This window comes from Palaemon carinicauda, chromosome 41 (assembly GCF_036898095.1).
Source record: "Palaemon carinicauda isolate YSFRI2023 chromosome 41, ASM3689809v2, whole genome shotgun sequence".
NCBI classification, from domain to species: Eukaryota; Metazoa; Arthropoda; class Malacostraca; order Decapoda; family Palaemonidae; genus Palaemon; species Palaemon carinicauda.
The window spans coordinates 42,571,891-42,593,555 of record NC_090765.1 but is presented as its reverse complement, the minus strand read 5'-3'; the positions used below and the strand labels follow the sequence as shown (position 1 = coordinate 42,593,555).

General features: G+C 32.8%; 1 protein-coding gene across 4 annotated transcripts in view; it reads right to left on the bottom strand.

Moving 5' to 3' along the window:
- The window catches only part of LOC137632282 (uncharacterized), a 467,533-nt gene that overhangs the window by 86,501 nt on the left and 359,367 nt on the right, over positions 1 to 21,665 (bottom strand). For 3 of the 4 annotated variants that reach the window (XM_068364175.1, XM_068364178.1, XM_068364179.1), the window contains one exon: positions 21,591 to 21,665. This exon is cut by the window's right edge and continues 5 nt beyond it. The exons of the other annotated variant lie outside the window; for it this stretch is intronic. The gene's annotated coding sequence lies outside the window, so the exon portion shown is untranslated. The remainder of the gene's footprint in view (positions 1 to 21,590) is intronic. 4 annotated transcript variants of the gene reach the window in all.

Sequence of the window (21,665 nt, the reverse complement as noted above, 5' to 3'; positions counted from 1 at the left end):
CATGATAGCCGCCATTGCATTTGTTCCTGTCGCAAATGTGGTTACCTCTTTTGAACATTTAATTGACAATACTGATTTTCCCGAAGAAGCCCAGTCTGTCTTAGATTACTTTGAGGATACATGGATTGGACGGCCAAACCGTCGGTTAATACGTCGACCGCCTCGTTTTGATCATGTTCTTTGGAATTGCTTCGATGCTGCTAAATTATGTACTTCTTAGACAAACAATGCCTTCGAAGGGTGGCATCACTCATTCAGCGAATTAATTGGGGCTTCACATCCTACAATCTGGAAATTTTTTAGAAACCTTGAAGGACGAGCAAGCGAGAAATGAAGCAATAAGGGAACAATATATAGCAGGTGCGGAACCTCCCCGTAAAAAAAAGAAGTATAAGGATACAGCATTAAGAATTCAAAGAATAGTCAATGATTTTGAAAACTGCGAATTATTGGATTATCTAAGAGGAATCGCTCATAACTTGTCGTTTTGAGTACTAAGACGACCGTTTGTCAGAATTTTTGTTTTTAAAATGGTGTTTATTTTATTTTGCTTTGTTTTTAGAATGACTTTTGTGCTTGAATTATTTTTTTTAATAAGTGCTGCTTTGCATTGTATGTATTAGTATATAAATAAATAAAATCAAATTTTTAATGGATGTTGCATTCTTTTTCTTTTTTTAAAATGCATCAACATCTACTATGCCATCGCATTTTATGAAGAAATTAAAAACACATTGAACACCTTTGCCTAAGGGCAATTTTTACACCAAACCAGCTACATATTGAAGGCAGACATCGTTTCCTTAAGCAAAACAAACAATAAACGCTCAATCGCAGCTAACAGTGTACCCTTTAAACAAAAACTTCTCGCCACACTTTGCCTTTTAATCAATCATTTCATAAGCTTTTGCTTGGTAATAAATATATATATATATATATATATATATATATATATATATATATATATATATATATATATATAATATATATATATATATATATATATATATATATACATATATATATATATATATATATATATATATACATGTATATATATATATATATATATATATATATATATATATATATATATATATATATATATATATATAATGTATATATAACAAATAAATTTTATAAATACTGCTGTATTTCACGAAAAAAAATATTTTGAATATCCCTAAATACTTCCTTCCTTAATGAAAAAGAAAATGTATTTCCCCATTATCTAATACAGATAACGCCGTCGAAATGTGTAAAAGTCCAAGATAACCTCCATAAATTTATCGTAAAATGAGAAAAGGTTCCTTTAGTGTTCAATATCTGTCAGGGGAATTCCTTTACAATAAAATTTTCAGGTAAAGGGTTGTTTCCCTCACCCGTGTGGTTAAAAAACGGCAAAGTTGAGAAAGTTCGACTCATATATTAGCTTAATCTCCTTCACTGGTCTTTTAGGGACACAAGAAAAAGATTTGAGTATGATGATGTTAACAGAAACCTTTTTGTCTTTCCCCTGAAAAGAGTTGATACAAAAAAATTGTATTCCTTTGAAACTTTCGAGTAAAACGTGTTTTGTTTGAAACCGGATTCATAGATTAGACTGTGTAAAAAAGTAAAGGTGAGGTCATATTCTATTGTATGGTTCTGCCTAAGATACTATAGTCCATCCAGAATGTCATGTAACATAAAGAGTAAACAGTCTTCTATCTCGGAAAGGGTCTCCTCACAGATATTCACGAAGTTAATGAATCTCTAACTGATACTAATCAGAATTTTCTCTGTCGTCAAGGAGAAAATGGTCGGGAAAGTACGAGGTTGAGTAGTAATTCCTGACATATGACAGCTAATATTCGCAAATGTTTTTCTTCCTAGGTTTTTGGAGGTCCCGTTTCAAAGACTGTCGTAGCAAGTAGGCATAGAATATCTTCACCTTCGTCCCGCAGAGAGAGAGAGAGAGAGAGAGAGAGAGAGACCTGACTAACAAACGTTATCAACTAACTTGAGATTAACTAAATTAGATCATCTTGGATACTTTGATTGTCCTGATTGGTAAGAAAATGTATCATAAAATTTCAATGTCCCGACCACCACTGTACAGATGGACACAGGAATTCCTGGCACACTAGTCTCTAAGGAAGTGCACCCTGTCACAACCTTACTGCACGGCGAGTAGAGAGTGACCAAACCACTAGTGTAGTGAGAGTTGGCATAATGATTTCCTGGAGTACACGGAGGAACTCTCGCTCAGTACTGGTGACATAATGCCCTTCTACAGAGAGAGGTGAACAAGGACTTCCTGTGTCCAACTGTACATACACAAACTTAGCTGCTCCTTTCTTTTAACTACTTACAATTAACCAACATTAACAATAAATAAGTGTCGAAACACAAGGTGGTTTAAAAAAAAAAAAAAAAAAAAAAAAAAAAAAAAAAAAAAAACCACCACCACCACCAACAACAACCTTGATTAGGCTTGTCAAATATGAGTATATTTATGCAGTTCTAAGACTATGGCCAAGAATAAGTTCATGTTGGCTTTTAGCCTTCTAATACTTGCTAGCAATACTCCACTGATGATATCAAGCCCCAATTCCTCTTCATATTGACCTGACCTCATATTGGACATTAGCAAAATTGACTACATAAGCCAAGAAAATAAGTGAAATTTGCATTATTCCAAAGTTCTAGCTAATGTTAACTTCCTATTTAGGCTTGTGCCTCTGAGTATGACTTTGAACTTCAATTGTACAGCAGCATTCTATGGCCTTTACGCTAAACTTGAAATCTATATCTCATGTAATTCAATAATCAAGTCCGAATATAAATTTTCCATTTACTTTTGAACTCTTTTAGTATAAACTTGAAACGAAATAATTTTGCACATCAGCATCATTAAAAGGTAAAGCATGCAATATGCGAAGTCTTTATCTTGTATACTCAAAAGATTTTGTCAAGGTTAAATTCGTGTTTGATCCCCTGACCTGTAAGTAGAATTATAACCTAGACCTCTATGCATATTGGTTATATTAGAGAATTATGCTTGCAAAATGTTAAGTCTATATCTCCCAAGATTCAATAGTTGTAGTGAGGGTTAATTTTCTACTAATTTTTTTTACCTTTTAGGTATGACACTGACTTTAACTAAACTTCCATCTGCATACGGTATAGGTTTTCATGATTTGTATATTATACATGGGAAATATGAAGTCTATATTTCATACACTTTAATGAATATGTCCAAAGTGAAATTCCTATCTGACCTTTAATCCTTTAGGTATTAATTGGACTAAGGGAAATCTCTCGCTCCTATAACTCAAAATCTATAGCCATGATAGAATTTCTATTTGATATCCGTATATATCACCTTACCTTCAATCTCAGTATATCCCAGAGTTCTAAGTTTATGTCCAATTTCATAACAAACAAAAAAATAATGTATTGTGACTACTGTCCTAGGCAATAAATTTTGTATTTGAAGGTAATTGTGTTGGGTAGCAGCCAGGGCATAATAAGCCTCCTCATCCCAATAAAACTTACTGAGAACAACCAACGAAGCTAATCTGCAGTGAGAAAAGGCAACTAAACATGAGAAAAATAGCTTCCATCTGTGAGAAAAGGATAGATGCAACTCGATATATACCTATTCCTCAGAAAAGCAACAGGATATACAATGGATCTGGATGGGCTGATCCACAGAAAAAAAAAATTCTGGACTTATATAAACAGGCAGAAGGCTTTCAAAGCTTTTATTTAAGCGGGACAAAGGACAAAGAATAGTACATGTCAGAGAGCTAAGCCCCCATGCCATAATTTAATCTGATCACGTCGATTTCATTCTCTTTTATATAATAATTTAATTGATAAACCAAAGGGCGAGTTTCCAGAATCTCAGCCAGATAATGAAACTGAAGGAGTATTAGAGAAATGGAAATGAAAGAATATTTCGATAGGTAAATTTGGCTAAATTTGTAATATTGACTTTTTGTGCATGCAAGTATCCTTGTAAAATTTTATAGAGAAAAATTAAGGAAGCATAAAAGAAAATGCAAATGTGAAGATATAGGTAATATGGAAATGGAGCAGTATAGTAATATTTTCCATTTAGTAATCATGAGTCCTATCATTTTCAAGAGTAGGACAGCAATGAAATCACACAGCTAAGTGATAACCTAACACCCACGAAAAGATCTGCAGTGCTTATGTAAACCCGCATAATGATCTCTTCAAGGAAATAACCATGTGAAGCGGTACCATTTATGTGCTCTAGATAACGACCTCAAAATAGAGATTCGATACCGTCCCATTAATTGGAAGTTCCTTCGGAGCAGTTTAATCTAGAACAAGGCGTAAAATTGCTCATTATCTTCATCTGGTTTTCTAAGAATTAACTTGGACAAATGTTGGGTGATCATATGCCATTAAAAAGCGCTTCCTATCTTTTAGATATATATAAGTAGGGCATTTAAGATAACTTGGGAAATCGTAAAAGCCGCCTGATAGGTAGTGAAGACACTGGATGGTGTAAATGGAAAATATGTTTACCATTCATGTTCAAATACCCTTATTATTGAAGATCCTGAAGGAATGGAAAAAAATGACAAACCGAACATGAATAAGGTCAAAACGGTATGCAACAGGAGACAAAATCAATCATAAATTAAATAAAAGTGTAAAACAACTTGATTTATGAAAGAAAAAAATCGAAGCCAAAAACAAAATTAAGAAATGGGGGAAACGGGTGAAATTCGCTAACTATAATGGAATGTATTTATAGCTAATATTCAAAATTCTTCCATACATATTTAAACTTCTATAAACAAAACCGCCATAGGATGCTATCGTTGATTGATAGACTGAAGATAGAAGCAGCTTCAAGACACGAATCGAGTTCGAGTGGCACGCAGACTTATCTTATTATCCCTTGGTTGACCACGGGATACGCAGCTATAAACTCTTCAAGATATACAGTTTTCTATTGCAGGAGATGAAGTCAAAGAAAAAAATGTTTCATACTACAACAGGATTTTTCATTCTTTTTGAAACACTGAAAATATACAATGAATGGGTGAACCAAGATTAAAATGCAGAGTTGACAACAATAAAAATGTACTTAATAAGGGTTCATTTACTTATATATTACCGGTCAGAAAGGTATAAAGTTAGAGTGTATATTACGTTATATATATCATCATGATCCTTGTAGCTCGTCCACTTCAGGACTAAGGTCTCAGACATGTACTTCCAATCGCGTCTTTTTATGGTCTTTCTATGCCAGTCTATTTCCCCATATATATATATATATATATATATATATATATATATATATATATATATATATATATATATATATATATATATATATTTATATATATTTATATATACATATTTATATATACATATTTATATATACATACATACATACATACATATATATATATATATATATATATATATATATATATATATATAAAATAATAATAATAATAATAATAATAATAATAATAATAATAATAATAATAATAAACCTTCATATCAAATGCAAGTAATCAACATACTCAGCATAAGTTAAAGTTGTTGAACGCAAAACGGCCACGAACATAGACTTGAACAAATAAAAAAAAAAAATAACACTACATATAATACCTGTTCTTGTGATTATTTCCTTTGGTAAGATTGAATGCTGAGTGGATAACATACCGAGGCTATAAAATGAAACTTGATTCCAAGACCTTACCAAAACAACCAGTGATACTGATACCGCAAATACACCTACACCATATTTCCCCATCTTCTTCAAGTTACTTACACATCAAATGGAATGAAAGGCTGGAATGTCAACTTGATCTCATTATAAATTGTAATTAATGTTTTTAAATCAGGATTTCATACAGCTCAGCATAACAACACGACTAAGGACCAACAATGAATAATCGGCGTTGGCGTTTAGATTTCGCAGTTGATATAACTAACTAGTTGGAGACAAGATTGGAATTAATAAGTATCTCATTAATTTGGGAATATACCACCCCCAGCCCTCTTCCTTTAACAACCATCACTAAACCCCCAAAAAACTAGATGCCTGAGATAACACCATATCTCCATTATAAGATCACTGAAATTATTTGTTGCTCCGGAAGCGCTCTTTTGTATTTTGGATCACGATTTTGAAGATTTTATTTCCTCTTTATTTGTTTGTGCCTTTTCCCTTACTTAATTTTCTTGTTAAACTTGACAAAAATAAGGATCAGGTGCCTGAAATTGCAAAAGGGAGAGATGGCCGTTTTCCAATGGTACGATATGTTAGCGTCATCTCCCTATAGATGATTCTATCGGGAGTGGGGTGCCGAGTGTCCCGTGTCGGACCCGTCCTCTTATCGGGTGGTATCGGCCTGACAAGCAGTCAATTAGACCCTTTCAACACCTAATTTGTGGTCAGATATGCGATGTCTGCCATGGCCTGGCATCGCGTAGACCAGCTTCCACCGAAAGACCGAGGCGTCACAGGCATGTGGTCGTTCTGTTTATAGAGGAACGGCTCTGTCGCTATCTGGGCCTCATCACACGGATCAGTCTTTGGTGAGAGAGAGAGAGAGAGAGAGAGAGAGAGAGAGAGAGAGAGAGAGAGAGAGAGAGAGAGAGATAAGGACCGGCAAGAGGAGACAAGGAATGTTGCCATTCTTTCAATTAAGCGAACACACCTAATCTCATCTCTGACAGACACTATTATATCACAGGTAAATAGAGATGTAATTGAACTCCTTCTACCTCTTCTCCTTCTCTTAAAATGGGGTTCGAGGATTTGCTTCGTTCTAATTATAAGTTTGGCTATTGTGCCGTTTGTCTGTCTTCATTGTTCTTTAAGACGTTAATGTCAGGATTGCGTTTGCTTAGCATCCTTTACTTGTCAATAACGAGAGAGAGAGAGAGAGAGAGAGAGAGAGAGAGAGAGAGAGAGAGAGAGAGAGAGAGAGAGAGATAAATTCATGTAAATGGTTAAAAGTTAAAAATATATCTGCATCTGATATTAATATAAAAGAAAGTATTCATGCATGTAACCCGGCAATATACATTTAGTTGACACATGGAAGGACAGTAAACATTTAGTTGACCATCCTCGTAAAATCTTCTTAATTCTGAATACAAATACCTTCATTTTCAGTGTTTACTATATTTCCATAACTATGTTAAGGGTTTTCGAACGCTTATGACTTATAAAGTACTGTTTGCATTACAGTAATACCTAGTTGAAGGGATTTAGAAATGATACTAGCATATGTCATAAAAAAAAATTTGGGATACTAAAAGATTCGGCAAGAATGTAATGTTATATTGTGTAAACAAAAGTGCTGATCAGTTGATCCAATAAATATACGTAGTCTGTCTTTTATTCTTGGAATGTAAATATTTTACATTCATGACTTAAAAATACGAGACACATTACCAAAATAAAGAATAACAAAGTGTTCCAAGAAATAAGTGAATTTTCAAAATAAAATTAAAATACGACAAAAGAATATTTTGCAAGCATCTATTGAGGGCAAGAATAAGGCGTGTGATTAGCAAACATACAACTTGAAAGCTTTCTGAAAACCATGAAGGTTGTACCCTATTGGTTTCAGTTCCTTCAAAGGGAATTAAGAATTATGATTAATAAATGCATACAATATACACATACACACACACACACACACACACACACACACACACACACATATATATATATATATATATATATATATATATATATATATATATATATATATATATATATATGTATATATATACACAAACACAACACACACAATATATATATATATATATATATATATATATATATATATATATATATATATATATATATATATATATATACACACACAAACACACACAATATATATATGTACACACACACATATATATATATATATATATATATATATATATATATATATATATATATATATATATGTGTGTGTGTGTGTGTGTGTGTGTGTGTGTTTATGTATATATTGTATGTATTTATCAATCATATATATATATATATATATATATATATATATATATATATATATATATATATATATTCCCTTACGTATCTTTTCTCCTCGTAACCTTTAGGATCCTAAGGAATTATTTTGAATTAAGGTTGCTAGCTTTAACATTTTCTTCATCCTACCTCTAATCCACCACAACAGACTAACTATCAAGTACACGATTTACTAATAAAAACTACTCAATTACAATGAGTTTTAAGGGAGCGTTACTAAATTGTTTTTCTTTTCTATTTGTTAAGGCAAGTATAATAACCAGACCATGGAGATCATTTAAAACCTAAAAAAAAATTATACTTTGAAACGAGAAACTGAAAATGTTTTAACCACAAATTGTATTTACGTTAATTCTTAATCAATTTAATAAAATAATCGAAATGGCTATAATCGTTCTAGTATATTCAAGATGTATAACGGCAACCATACAAAAATAACATTAAGATCAAGGCTTAAAGAATGAATAAACTGTTGGACTGTTTTTTTTTTCCTTTTAAATAAATAAAGTAATCCTCTAATTTCTATCACATAATTATTTTTTTCCCTTTAGACATATTAAGATACCAAAGAGCTCATGATTTTGTAAAGGATAGCACACTGTTCGTCGTATCTCAAGGATCCATTGTTTGGAATGTCATCCCAGATATCGCTTATCAACAATCGCATCGTCTCGGAGTTGACCGACTTGAATAAGCGGCTCGAACATGTTTACTTTTTGTACCGGGCCAATCGGATTTAGTCAATTTATTTACGTAAAAACATACAATGGCATGATAATTGGTTTATAATGAATGCCAGAGAATACAGGATTCTCATCAGTTTTAATTTTATAAGTTTCTTTATACATGTTGCACAGTCATTCGGATTAAAATTTAGATTTTAACATTTTCTTTATATTTTTATTTTAGAAAATGGCTTCAGCAAAAGTTATCTGTTTTTTTTTTCTTTATAAAAATAAAATAGATGTATCTGCCTGGAGATATTGAAGGCTACTTTAATCATCACTTGATCTCAGAATTATACGATCAAATCATATAAGAGACTATTAGGTCGAGAGCTATAATGTCTTAACTTGATGGACCATCTCTTTTGACAGTAATAATATAGGATGAGGGTCATGTCAGTGTAACCATCGAGCCACGATAGGAATAAACATTGCTGGAGCACAGCAAATATCACAATAAGCCATATTAAAAGAATTACAACAGCAAATTTTGAGTGGATTCAACTCCTATCAAAGCTGCTTATCGCTGACCAAAATTATAATCATTTCTTGGCAACTGTCTTGAAGATTTTCCTCACAACAAATAATATCCTAGATTAATTAACTGTTTTTTTGGTCGTTATTAACAAGCAGCAAATAAAGCAAATCATGCAAAACAATACTTAAAAGCTTTAAGACATAATTAAAGCAAAACTTGCGGAGGTCACTTAACTCTTTTGGTGGGATTACATTCAATCTGCAATACATAAAAATTCAATTACTCAATTCATATAACTAATAAAATAAGAACCATGGCGTTCTTTTTTATCGTCCAACAATTGTACATATTTTTACAATACAACTGTTATTATGATCTAACATATGACAGCTATAAACTTTGGGATTCTGGTTTAATCGTCACTGAAGTGATAGAAGCGTTTCTTAGAACCTTTTAATGGCCAAATAATAGTGTTTGGTATACAGTAACCTTAAGAATCTTTCTATTAATATAAAAAAAGAATTTATACTTGTCCTATATATATTTAGTAAAGGTCTATTTCCCTCCATTCCCTATACAAAATAATTCTTTGATTTCATTTTTAAACCTTTGAGACTATATAAATACAATGACTCTAGGCCTGAACTGATACTTTAAAAAGCTTTTCAGCTACTCAATAATCCTCTTCTTTACTTTATGTCAGAAGTTTAATTTGAAGAATTCCAAACAACGATGACTACTTCAGGTTTACAATAAAAGATTTAACACTTATCCAAAAAATTCCATATCATTACATTACACGTAGTGAATTAGTTAAGTATTAAGTAGGCTTGAAATGAGAGCCCCGGTTTCAAGCCTGACTTTCTATTGCTAAGAATACTTCACCAAGAAGGTAAAATAATATTATAATTATTAATTTGCAATATCGTTTTTACACTTTCAAAATAGGATTAATAAAATCAACGAATAATTCCTGATTGATATTTTCAATTAACAAGCTTAATATCTTATTAAAATCTATCATTAGAAAGGCGTATACCGATACACTAAAATAAAGGGAAAATTACCAATATGTGAATATTAAATGCAAATCTATCTTTCCTTCCCAAAACAGTGACGTTATGTAAGAACCTCCAAAAAACTTCGTGTTTTAAAGTAGTAGACATCGGAATATCTAACCCAGTCATTCAGACTTCATATTTCACACTATCATTAATAATCGAAGATATAATTAGCACCAGTATACTATTTCGTATTCCTAACACGTAGCTTTGAGGCTGACCAGTCAGTAGCGGTTCCTCATCTCTCTCTCTCTCTCTCTCTCTCTCTCTCTCTCTCTCTCTCTCTCTCTCTCTCTCTCTCTCTCTCGAAGAAGAAGAAGAAGAAGAAGAAGAAGAAGAAGAATTTCTACCTAACAAGAGCCCTTTTCTTCATACAAGAATGTGAATCGACTTGAGTAGATAAACAAGTAGATATTTCCATTGGTATACATATATAACCCTGAGTCTTTCTTTTCCGCAAAGCTTCCACGCACATACTGAGAGGCATGCAAAATAAAGACAAGTAACTAGTGATATGAACGTTTTTCTTTCATCCGTCAAGCCGTTTCAAACTGTCCGTTAAATCTGTAACTACTGTACTAATATTGCAGCCCTTTTAAACACTAATGGGCGAAAATCATAGCTGATAAGCCATTATATTTACCTCTAACTATGGACCATATGTTGACTATTTTCTCAGGAGATGCTATTTGAATACCATACAAAAGAACTAGACGATTATCAGTTATACAGCAACAACTCATTTGATATATCTTTTAATTCAGACACTTATGCACAAAAAATCTACCGTGATTACTAGAGAATGGCTATTCTAAGTGTTACAAATTCCAAGGAATAAACAATATTTAAAGAGGTAAAATTTTTCTTTCACTTACATAATTATAAAACCGATAAAAACAAGCGCTTCTCACTCAAACACTGAATATCGTGGCTACATAGACAAAGGATACTTATTACTTAATGCATGTTTAGTGCAATGTGCAACTATTTCTAAATCAGGGGATAGATCGATATGAATTAAAATTAGTAAGAAACTAGTAAGATCTATATTATTATTAACATTTTCATTATTATTATGGCTACAGTGATTTTTGCACTTAAAATGAGATCATTAGTTAACAAAATCTTTCCTTGGAAAAGATAGCATAGCCAATGTTTTTTGAGAAGAGAGGGGGAAAACATTAAACATTGCGATCATATGCATGGTTATAAGGTAAGAACATATCTCACAAAACTAAAAACAAATTATGTTCTTCAATAAATATGCTAAAGGAATATCTCTGTACAAGACTAAAATTTATTTATGACATACGCACTTAGATTCCTATTGACAGTTATAAATATGCTAATAATAGCAAGGAGCAATTGTGACATATGAAACCTACATAATTCCGTCATACTTAGATACCAACCCAAGGATAACTAACAATTCTAAAACGTGAAATAAAGAAATTAAAAAATAACTATTCCAAATAAGAATGCCTTGCACTTGCATGTACGTAAATCCCATATTAGTACAGAGCTCTGGATAAAATTCTTTGTCAATTATTTTTTTTTTTTAAATCTCCTCTAAAATGATACTAGATAAATCTGCCGCATTTGTGGTACAAAGTTTTCATCACTTTTGTCATACATACAAAGAGGAAAGAATGCAAGCTGTAAGGAGATATTATGCACGAGGTGGAATAAGTAATACCCGGTCGAGAATCACTATTTGTTCATATGATTATGATGGTTACATTTTGACAAGTACCTATCTCACAGCTGTTATGATTTTACAATCCAAAAACAGACAATGAACATCCAGACATCTAATTCACTTTTTAAACCTAAAAAGGAATATTATATCTACGGAAAAAAAGGCTCCATACCATTTCTCTTTTCACCATTTTTGGGTATGAGGTACGGATACTTTGTTTATAAGCCGAACACAAAAACAACCAAATCAGAGAGAGAGAGAGAGAGAGAGAGAGAGAGAGAGAGAGAGAGAGAGAGAGAGAGAGAGAGAGAGAGAGAGAGAGAGAGATTAAATTGTACTAGTAACCATTGAATTCATTGCAGTTAATTAAATAATACCTATATATGTCACCGAATACAAGAGAACTATTTATAAAATAGACATACTGAGTAAAGAAGCACAACATTTAACATTGCAAACAACAAACCATGAGTGCCACAGCCATCTCATCGCTAACCTTTCTGATCTCACGGACTAGCTCTTCAATGGGGAAGACTGGTTTTAAATCATCGTACCTATAGATTAACTGATTTGAGGTTTTCTGGCATCCTGACATAAACAAAACAAAAACCTTTTATTTGATATATTAAATGGCTCCACAAGGCCATTTCCCTTAGTTATATGAAAGCATAGTTAAACATTAGCATTTTCATAAGAAGCCATGACGCAAATATTTACTATGACCTTATATTCTCATTATGAATTGAGAAATCTGCACCAAAATGTCCGTAGGATAAGGTGAAATTAAATTTTTACAATGTACCCATCAAGACATTCAATTTTCTATATAACACAAATAATTTCAAGCATGGAAATTTAACAATAAACACACATAAGTATCAGTATCTTGATGCCCTACTTAATATTTCGTTATATACTAAAAACCTTCCTTTTAGTAAGTTGGACAATATGGTCAAAACCAACGGCCGGGAAAGTCACTGAAGAGGTTCCTGAAGAGGTTACCATTATAATTTTTTTTCCTTAATGGACATGTAAATCTCTTTTCAACCTTGTTTCAACCACTATAGTTGTCTAACTGTGGGGTTTTAACAGAGCATACCCTCCTACCCGTTCTAACCCAGAGTCGAACATAGCGCACCTTGTTTTCACAAAGAATCCATTTCCCATAACAGGTGGTTTTAAAGAAAAACGCTCAAACTGTAATTGGGAATTACAGACCTCTCTGCATTTAGCAATTACACATTGAACATATAATAAACTGAAAATCTAATATATTTCAGATACCCATCACAGAAAATTGAAAAATAAGGGAAAGATAAATGTCATGGCCTAAGAAACGATCGAAATTAAGCAGTTTTTATCTCGCCACAGCATGAACTACTTCATTCGCGTTTGTATAAAGGTGAACTATCATTATACCAAAACCACTTCCCCAGCAATCATCTCAACCCTGCAAACATTCATGTGCTTCATGGATGTTGAAGTATCATTGTCCATACGATATATGACCTTTCATGAAAGCTAATTAAACCTTCCTTCTAACTCTGCGAAAGCCTGTTGATAATCATCCTTGCCGTGAGGTAAATGTTTTGCGCCCCCCCCCCCCCCCCCCCCCCCCAACAACAAATAAAAGGGGAGGGGTCACTTAAGATGAACACCTAATGCGATTCAAAAGCAACACTGATTTAATCTTACTGTTGAAAGTCCTATGGTATGATAAGCAAACGAAGAGTAGCCTTATTCATTGGCAAGAATCAATATTTCTTTCCTATCTGAAGTCTGACACTGCTATCCTTCATAATGACCATGAAATCATTCATATATTCACCATTTGGAGCCAGCTAATAATTCCTGTTCTAATCACCCATCTCATCTACATCCTTCAAAAAGACGAAAAATCTCATATCTTAACGTTTGTCTGAGCTTTGATATCCATCATGCAACGAAACATGTGTAACTATTAAATACCCTCAAGATTATATGGTAATGGTGTGGTAACTGGAGTAGGAGACAAGATGAGAAACATGGAGACGCTCTCGTTTGTGTGTGCATGCATGCGTGTGTTTATGCAAGTCCGATGGTAATCGAATCCTTATCACTTCTCCCTCCCTTCATCGCCTTCACGGCCGATCTTTATGGAAATCAAGGGGCTCATTTGTGCAATGGACAAGTTAAGCCAATGTTAATGGCATTCTTATCGAGTACCTTATCTTAAATGAATATTAGAACGACTTATAAGGATCTTCTTGAGAAGCACGGACTTATGTCTTCTAGCATATCGATCAGCTGACAAGATATTATCGTCGTCTGGCGGTCGAAAAGAAGTTCTTTATTCATATCCTTTCCGACCAACATCATTGTTAACGCTCTCTGACAGAAGTTTATACAGCAAAATGCATACGATATGATGTCCAGTTGCCCCGTTGTCTGTCTGTTTATAGCTCGGTATCTCGGTTAAAAAATTAACATATTCATTTTTGCTGTAATAAAAAATGATTGCGGTCTTTCAATTGGACAGACTGAATCTTGGTGAGAAATTCATGATATCAATCTTATTGAAAAGCCAATTGTGAGGCTAAATTTACAATAAAAAGAAAAAAAAAACACCTTGGAATATTCGCACCTGACCTACCTTACATGAGAGAAACCGTTAACAGATCTTGGTTAGACAACTGTGGTAGGTCATGGTCTGGATATGGTATGGTATGATACAAATATCCTCAAAACTAATAATCTTGTAGAGTAGAAAACGGTAACACTTTCTAGAGCTACTTTCTCCTAAAAAAATAAATAAAAAGTCAAAATGTAGAAGTGTTTGTGTCAGCATGTATGTTGGTACATGGAGAAACACATGTATACACACACACACATATATATGTGTGTGTCTACACATCCCAGGTGTACGGCAAAAATATCTTTCGAATAGCTATTTAAACTGTTTCAGTCATGAGGATTACATCGTTTGGACTCTCACGTTTTGATGATACAGAAGTGTTATGACATAGATGGACACTCAAGTTTGTTCCCTTCTTCTCTCTTCATCTCTTTCTCTTTCCACCCTTTTGTAACCCGCAACGGTCGGCTAACAACCAGCTACACAATTTGTCGCGTAGGTGAACAGAGGAATTCTCTAATTCTTGGAACACGCCCATCTGTTCCCCTATGTCCAGTCAGAGACTTGAACGCAGTTCCTCAGACTGCCAGCTAAGTGTGTTATAAACATCGTTGAGAGAGAGAGAGAGAGAGAGAGAGAGAGAGAGAGAGAGAGAGAGAGAGAGAGAGAAAGCATGCATACTCCCAGTTTACTGCAAAAAAATATCCGAGTATATATATGCTAAATCGGATGAATAAAAGCTCCAAATTACTTGCATCTCCGAGAGAGAGAGAGAGAGAGAGAGAGAGAGAGAGAGAGAGAGAGAGAGAGAGAGAGAGAGAGAGAGAGAGAGAGAGCCAGTGGGCAACAAGCATGAATAAAGCATCCAATCTCCGTGGCAAGGTTTTAACACCGCATTAATTGGTATAAATTATCCAAGTTGCATTTTTGGATACTCAAAACATCACTCGGAGAGATGCACACGATGATCTCAACGCCAAAACAACCGATAATGGAAAAGATAAAGAGTTATAATAAGCGATACATCCAATCAGACAGGAGTAGGAGGAAGACGGTGTGCTTGATTGGGAGGCAGTGAAGGAAATAGTAGTTCTGACTGGTTCTAATTTTCATAATCGGGAGAATATGAGAGCAACGAAAACCCAACCTTAGCTTTAATAATCATCCCAATTATCATCTGATAACCAATTTAATTCACTAAAAATCAGATAAGAACAGATAAAGAAAATAAAAGGTATAGAAACCGACTGGGGATATTTGAGAATATTTTTTTCAAGAACAAGGAGAAAAAAAAAGAAAAAAAAAACCGTAGAGTCGAAGCTTGCATATTAATAATAATAATGATAATAATAGTAATAATAATAATAATAATAATATTAATAATAATAATAATAATAATAATAATAATAATGAACATTCAGATACTGAACCTGACACCGTAGATAATTATTGATCTTCCAGACTGGTCTCGTTCCGGCTGAACTCTTGCTGCAACATATAAGATTCGGAATTCACAAACCTTTAAAATTTTGACATGTATTTCTCTGCTGCCTTAACATCGGACCTTGCACCTTCACTATGTCGCAGAACATAGAAGTTTAGAAGTTTTTGAACCATCCATGGGTAACCTTGAATGTTTCTCTTTCTTTGTATACTGACGAACCTGTTGTCTTTTTTACAAGGTTAAAAAACCGCAATTCTAATCGGAAATTCTCAGTAAAAATATACTGCTCTCAGCCGTAGATTAGTAAAATACAGGCAACCGTAATTTTACCATACTTTGTTCTTATATTTTACGGGTTGGTGACCGTAATATCACTCCTTTACGTCAATATATCCGTTTTTAAAACGGTAAAAATCATGGAATAAAAGTTGCCAGGCATTTGCCGTTTTTTTAATGCAAATTTTTAAGGGTACTAAGCCTTTGCTTTTTCGCAAATAATGTTCTCCGTTAATGTATCTCCTCCTAACTATTTCTCCTTGATCCACATGAGCAGCAAGTTTTCGGCGTCATTTCGTTAAGGTAAGCACCCCTTCAAAGCATCAATTGTTTCAACTTTTTCTTTCTTCTTCAAATTGTACTTATCGTGGATGTTGTATTACTGTAAATTTTTACCAGGACTGACACATGCATAACTTTATCATGCTTCTCGACAATTTATTTTTCTATCTTTAAAGTAATCAATACCTTCTTTCCTTCTTTCTTGATCATCTTGGGGGTCATTGTTTAGATGCTCTTGTATACGGTTAACTTGCCGTGAACAAGTTATCACACTTCTAAGAACTCGTGGTCACAACTTTATAAGTAAACAGTGCTAAATAATTCAAGTAATACTGGTATGCCATATGGAACAAGTGAAAGAGTTAAGGTGTGAACACCTGAGGGATTATTCCATTGCTACCACTGGAAAGAATTAAAAAAAATGTTTTAATAAATGGAAAATTTATGTAATATAGATAATCACTAAAACGATTGACGTTCAACTCACGATAAAAAAAACACACACACACACACAGAAATACCTTTAAAACGTAATTAGTGAGCTTATAACAAATAATGGACACTAAAACAGTATAAATAGTATCAAAAGTTGATACTTCAAAATAAAAAAAAATTACCTCATTTTCTAAGCATGTACTGTGAGACATTTTCACAAGAAAATAACCTGACAATTCTTCATTTAAGTAAATAAAAACATATCACCAAGAGAACTTTAAGGTGCGTTTTTAAGAAATAAAATTCTACTTAAACAAAGGAACGGGTTGGAATCTTGGACGTGAGATTCACCTAATCTTTTTAGATTATAAAAACATGCTTACCAAGCAAAACTTCCACAAAAGCCAATACAACAGAAAATCTCACGAATTTCGTCATTTCTCCTACATTTACTGCCCAGGAAAACAGCAATTCTTCAGTGTTCGGATCAAATTCCTATTTTCCCTCCACTCCATAGCTTTGGAATTCTCTAAATGCTGCTTCTAACCCTAAAAATTTTCATTATATTATACTTATACGTAAGAGAATAAGAAAGAAAATGCAGAGTAATTAAGATATGAAATAAATCTAAAAATCATTAATTATTTCATTACCAGAACATCTTTCTATAATTACTATGTAAATTGAATTTCTGCGTCCAATCCACAACTCTAACCCAACTCATCTCCTTCAAGACATTATAATTGCAAACTTCGAAAGTCGGCCTCCGAGACGTTTTTCGCACTCGCATCTTAATGGACACACCATCCAAGTAGCAGCCATGTTCTGACGTTATCGCGCTTAAATAGCATTTTTGTTAGCATGGAAAGGGTATGCAATATCCTTTATCAGCTGATAAGGATGACAAAGCACATGAGCACAGTCCCCTAAGGGTCCCAGTCATTCAAGAGGCGAAAATTCGCACAGACTACACATCAGTAGCAGTTTGTAACTCATAGATTCTTTTGTTACAAATAAATTAACATTGTTAAGGGTACAAGTGGGAGATAGATAGTACTGATGAACATAAGGCAAGAATGTAAGTTTAAAACCTTTCTTTATAAAGACAAAGCTATGAGGTGAAAAAGCTTGTACAATAATGGTAAGATGATATATTACACTACATGAAAAGGAATGCATTTAATAAATGAAACGACACAAAGGGAAAAGGATCAAAAGTAAAGTAAATTAACTTTTTCTGTCGTACTAAAAGAGAATAAAAAAAAAGTATTCGTAAGCCAGCAAGAAACCAGAGTTGACAGCCTTACTCTACAAGATGGATGGTCTATGTAATGGTGCATGTAATTTCCTAATCATATTCATGAGGTGTATAGAATTTTGGAAATACTTTTAATTTTCTTTTCATTTTATTACATTCACGGTATTTTTCATGAATTGATTTCATCTGAAACCTCATATATAGAAGATTTTGTAATATATGTAAATTAAGATAAAGAATTGTCGAAACAGTGCTGTAGTCATACAATAAACGAAAATGCATAATCAACGTTTCTTTAACCAAAGGCTCACGATGGAAAATCTGAAGAAACTACGCAAATATGAGGATTCCTGTAGGATACACGTTAACGCTATCAAGGCCATTGCCTTCCATATATATATATATATATATATATATATATATATATATATATATATATATATATATATATATATGTATATATATATATATATATATATATATATATGTATATATATATATATATATATACATACATATATATATATATATATATATATATATATATATATATAGAGAGAGAGAGAGAGAGAGAGAGAGAGAGAGAGAGAGAGAGAGAGAGAGAGAGAGAGAGAGAGAGAGAGAGACATACATACATACATACATACATACACACACACAAACACACACACACATATATATATATATATATATATATATATATATATATATATATATATATATATATATATATATATATATATAACACACACACACACACACACACACACACACATATATATATATATATATATATATATATATATATATATATATATATATATATATATATATATATATATATATATATATATATATATATATATATATATATAGTCTTTAGTACCACGTTCACTCTTTTAACTGTTGTATACTGGATGCATGAATGAAAGAAAAAAATTCCACAATTACATTTGCACCTTACATATGTCTAATTAACAATCCATGAACCCTTCAAATGTACAGTTTATTGCAAAACTCCATTCTTACACACGCTATTATATTTCCTCGACATTAGCGATGCAATTTGGCTTCCCAATTGTAGAGTAAACTGTCAATTTAGACACGCTGCCGCTGCTCTGTCGCAAGACTTCCACGAGATATCTCACCTATGACCAACGGAGCATGACCAAGATTATACCACGCTACCGTTTCAGTAATGAGACTGTCTGTAGATACACAATAAGAAATAAAAAAAGATACATAAAAAGTTAAAACCGAGGAGTTAGCTTGCAAATGTGATTACGTCTGTTAACAGTTTTTGAATGTATAGAACCTTACTCAGTTACCAATTAGACATTATCAATGACAGTTCAATATGCCTTGCAGCAAACCACAAAACTCTAAAGTCATTTTAACTCGAGGCGTAATTTAAGAAAATGAGAATTACTTCTCGGAAATTTCCTGTTCAACGCATTATAATTATATTTCAAATTTAAATCGCACTCGCACATGTATTTTAATCCAAAGCCATTCCTTCTCAATCTTCTATGGAGTAACAAGATTCTTTAACAATACTAAATATTCTTGATTTATATAATATTCAGATTCTTATCATTCTGAAATTAATTCACACGACGCCCTATTACCGATGTTTTTTTCTGGATGAAGGAAAAATGATGAAAAAAAGAAAATAGTTGATTGTCGATTCCTACGGGGTTCCTAAGAGTGGAGAAGGAATCTGTTGAAGCTCTTATGATGCCTTCTGATCAAACCGGTTATACAACCGAAAGGAAAAAAATTGACAAAACCTGGGGCCACATTGTTTAAAGGGCTTAATTTCTATGACAGGCTAATAATCAGTAGCGTATTTGTTAGCCGCGATATTATATAATAAAGCAATATTGTTTGGGGAGCACGTTAAATTTTCTGGTACAAGATATAAATGTTACTTCCGAAATTTTTCTTTCCTCACCTAATAATTTACTTAGACATTAACTCATTCTGGATCATCTACTGGCCCGCATATTATTTACTGTGATAACTGATCTCATATAAAACTTGAGACATTCTGACCTGAGGAAAATGCTATATCAAAAACAACATAATTAATATGTTGAGTAAAGAAGTTGGAAAAGGTTATTCTACGGAACTAGTAAAATCAGGAAGTTTAATTTACTTATTTGATCTTTCGTGACTGTAAAATGGCGTTGTCTTCACGTAAAATACTAAAAAAAAAAAAAAAAATACAAACAGCCATGAAAGCAACAAAATCTGTAGACCATATTAAGAAAATAACAAACAGGATCACCTTACCCCTCTATCTACTACACACCCCGTGTAGTTTTCTAGCATTTTTTTTCAGTTCTCTCTGTTGTTCTCAAATTTGTTTCAGTACCAAGTCAGACACACTTCGAACAGGACTCTGGGTTATATGGTCTAAATCAAAGTCAAAGGTTTTTTCATAATAATCTGGTTAGCAATTTTAACATTATGCTAAAATCTGGTATTTTCGTCCACATCATCAGATATTTTGACATTGGACAGGAATGAAAAGCTGATAAATAAGATTGATTGATTGATTGTTTTTAGGTGTTCTGGCATCCTGACATCTAAGGTCATTGATGCCGATGATAAGAAATCCAAATTTCAGATCAGAAAAAAACCCCTCGGTAAGAATGCACTTCTTTGATAAATTAAACTAAAACTCCTGAACAACATAAAGCTTATATTATTTAAATGTAAATAATTAAGTTTAACAAAATACAAAACAGCTGCGAACGGCACCAAAGGACAATGGGGAAATGATAAAAAATTAATTAAGGGGTTACTTACAACTAGGCTAAATTCACTCTTTAATCAAATATTCAGTGTTACCTTTAACAATAAGAGTATGAATGTATTCGAGTTAAAACCGCAATAAAAAGAAAAGCATATTGAATCAAATTGAAAAATTCTACTGCTCAGATAACAACTTAAAGTGAGACTTCGGAAACATAGACGGAATTATGAGAGAACATAATTTAATTTTTTTCGCTTGTCACATTTCAATTCTGCATTGTAATAAATATCAATTCCACGTCATCATATTTCAACTTTAAACACAGAAAAAAAAAATCTAAAAAATACAGTACTTAACACCTAACATCCTGGTTTCCAAATATATAGTTTGGATAAACAATAGATAACTTACTATCATTCAAATCAGGTGGAATGATATTTTAAAAATTCGAAATTCAAAACGTCATCTTATAATGAAAAATTAGGATCAAATAATTACGGACCTCACCTGCACCTGGTATGGGTGACCAGTTCAATGCTGTTGTTCGAACTGAGAGCATAGGGTGCATAACATGTATCAGCT